This window comes from Monopterus albus, unplaced genomic scaffold, assembly GCF_001952655.1.
Source record: "Monopterus albus unplaced genomic scaffold, M_albus_1.0 scaffold594.1, whole genome shotgun sequence".
Classification (NCBI taxonomy): Eukaryota; Metazoa; Chordata; class Actinopteri; order Synbranchiformes; family Synbranchidae; genus Monopterus; species Monopterus albus.
In genome coordinates, this window is record NW_018128474.1 from 44,046 (window position 1) to 47,374 (window position 3,329).

At 41.8% G+C, this 3,329-nt stretch overlaps 1 protein-coding gene across 1 annotated transcript in view; it reads left to right on the top strand.

The window, feature by feature from the left end:
* The window catches only part of LOC109953263 (trace amine-associated receptor 13c-like), a gene marked incomplete at its 5' end in the record, with an annotated part of 17,308 nt that overhangs the window by 1,233 nt on the left and 12,746 nt on the right, over nt 1-3,329 (top strand). The window lies entirely within an intron of this gene.

Sequence of the window (3,329 nt, forward strand, 5' to 3'; positions counted from 1 at the left end):
GAGAAAGTGTACGACAGAGTGCCGAGAGAGGAGCTATGGTACTGTATGAGGATGTCAGGAGTGAGAAGTACATCAGAGTAGTTCAGGATATGTATGAGAGGAGTACGACAGTAGTGAGATGTGCTGTAGGTCAGACAGAGGAGTTCAAGGTGGAGGTGGGGCTGCATCAAGGATCGGCTTTGAGTCCCTTCTTGTTTGCTATGGTGATGGACAGGTGGACAGATGAGGTCAGACAGGAATCTCCATGGACAATGATGACATTGTGATCTGTAGTGATAGCAGAGAGCAGGTGGAGGAACACCTAGAAAGGTGGAGGTCTGCTCTGGAAAGAAGAGGAATGAAAGTCAGTCATAGTAAGACAGAATACATGTGTATGAAGGAGAGGGAGGGAAGTGGAACAGTGAGGTTACAGGGGGCTGAGGTCAAGAAGGCGCAGGAGTTTAAGTATTTGGGGTCAACAGTCCAGTGTGATGTGGAGTGTAGGAAAGAGGTGAAGAGGCGAGTGCAGGCAGGTTGGAGTGGGTGGAGAAAGGTGTCAGGAGTGTTGTGTGACAGAAGAGTGACAGCATGAATCAAAGGAAAGGTGTGCTATGCTGTATGGGTTAGAGATTGTAGCAGTGAGGAAAAGACAAGAGGCAGAGATGGAGGTAGCAGAGATGAGGATGTTGAGGTTCTCTTTAGGAGTGACCAGGATGGGCACACACATATTTCTCATGTGTGGGGACAAGGTCAAAGAGGCCAGATTGAGATGGTTTGGAAATGTGCAGAGGAGGGATAGTGGTTATATTGGTAGAAGGATGTTGGGTGAAGAGGCGAGTGCAGGCAGGTTGTATATAAAAAACAGCCTGTGTTTTATAAAAGCCAGAAATTCCGTGGCTGCTATCTGTAACTTTTCATTTATAGAAAAGATGTTAAAAAGAGTAGTTTTGATCCTCTGATTGCCAAGAAAATACATAAGCTGTGTTGGGGAGTAACTGGTTCCTGAAATTAAATTACAAAATAAATGTAACTATAATTATTTACAGTTACTAAGTAAAATATATTTCACTTACAGCTGCTGATTAAAATGTTGGTGATTACAAAGCAATTATATGTGACTATAGTCTTTCCAATCCCATATGTACTGTATGTTTAACATTGATTCAGTCACTTTGCACCTTTTCACCTTCCAGAATGCTTACTTTTGGCATCTATCCAGACAACATGAGTCAGCAAAGCCTGGGACAAATAACACCTTCAAGGGTAAGATGGCTCACAAGGAGCTGCCACAAAATGCCCCCCAAGCCCCCAGAAATCAGTTAGCATTTTTTCCCTTCTGTTTCCCTCACCCTGAAGTCTATGGGTTTTTGGTTAGATGCCTGAAATAAGGTCTGTGGTTAACAAGGCCAGTACATTTTCAACATAAAACTCTTTAGAAAATACCTCACTCCTGATTTATGCATAAAACAAAAAGTAATCAATCATTTAAACATACAGTATAACAGCCTCAAATGGACATCGAATACTATTTAAGCATAACAACCAAGGCACAGAATATGCTAAAAGGGTAACAGGCATAATAAGTGATTGTTATGTACAAATATGTCTATGAATCTAGCCACAGGGGTTTCAAGGCAGTGCAGCTGCAATCTATGGGACCTTGAAAAAACACTGGTGAGGCAAGCAAGTGGGCACCTTAGTTTAGGCTGTGCTAGAGAGGAACCCAGACCCCACTCCCATCTATCCACCTAGCAAATCTTCGCTCCCTAGTCAATAGGATGGATGAGATCATTCTCGTCAACAGGATGAACTCTGACTTTGCACTGTAATATCCCAGTTCTTTTATTGGACAGATCTGAATAACGAAGGAGTCCGTCTTTCTTCATTTTAGCACTGATTTATTTTAAACCACAAATAAAATTACAAAACACAACCCGGGTGGCTCCCCCTTCCAGGCATCCCCATGCAGGCTGCTGGAAAAAAGGAGTCCCAGAAACACAGAGCCTAATACATTTATAAGTTTTGGGCTAACCCCTTACACAGATGAAGTCAGTCCGCAGACTCCATCTCTTATCTAGAGCTCCACGGGCTTGGAGCAGCTGGATTTTACCTAGTCATAACAAAATGAGGAAACTCAATGTGTGTGTATGTTGTCACGTGGTGCGTAGCTAAGCATTCATTCAGACATAATATTCGAACACAAGATTTAATACAAGAAAACAATTGGTACCATGGTTCCCTTTTCAGAATCAACACTCTGCTAACCTTGAAACAAAACAGACTAGAGCAGAGTTTGAATCTTACTAAATTGCATTACTAACACAAGATTCAACACGATGTTTAAGAATGAACTAACTGATTTACTAATTTCTAACAGCACGCTCTGGTGGTTGGTCTAGGGTTGATTAATAGGCTTGAGTCAAAAATCGCTGCCACATCTCCTCCTCCGCCTGTGTTTTGAGGGATGTGACAGTTACTGTGACCAGGTGGAGTGGATTCATTTAGACTGACATATTCTTCCTGCTGTAACCAGGTTTCAGTAAGACACAGTAAATCACTGTGATGTTCAATTATCAAATCATTCACTAACAGACATTTAGACGAGAGGGATCTGATATTTAATAGTCCACATTTAATTGTCCTATTACTTTCTACTATAAGAGGAGTCGTCCTAATTTTAAACATAGCTTTAATTCATTTGAAAGTCTCACTGAGTCTCTCACACCCAAACTGGAAAACTCAAAAGCCAGTTCTATTTGTTATTGTATATCGTCCACCTGCTCCTTATTCAGAGTTTTTAAGTGACTTTCTGTCTGATTTAGTGCTTAGTGCAGATAAAATAATCATAGTAGGTGACTTTAATATTCATGTAGATGCCGACAATGACAGACTCAACAATGCATTCTGTTCATTGTTAGATTCAGTTGGCTTCTCTCAAACTGTAAATAAACCCACTCACTGTTTTAATCACACTCTTGATCTTGTTCTGACATATGGCATCGAAACTGAACACTTAATAGTTTTTCCCCATAACCCTCTTCTGTCTGACCATTTTCTAATAACTTTTGAATTTACATTAATGGATTATACTCTATGTGGGAAACAATTCCACTACAGTTCATGTCTATCTGACAATGCTGTTACCGGGTGCCCATCCCCAGACCAAAGCCGGAAGCTGAGGTGAGTCATGACCAAGGGGGAGCTACACCCAAACTCCCCCATTCTGTACATCCAATGTCACACCAATGTGAAGAGGCGCTTTGTTCCCCGGCTGGAAAAAGGTGGAAGAAAAAGGTGCTTGTGACTCCTGCTGAGCAAGCCGGACCTCCTCCATCTTCAGTGCCTGCCGT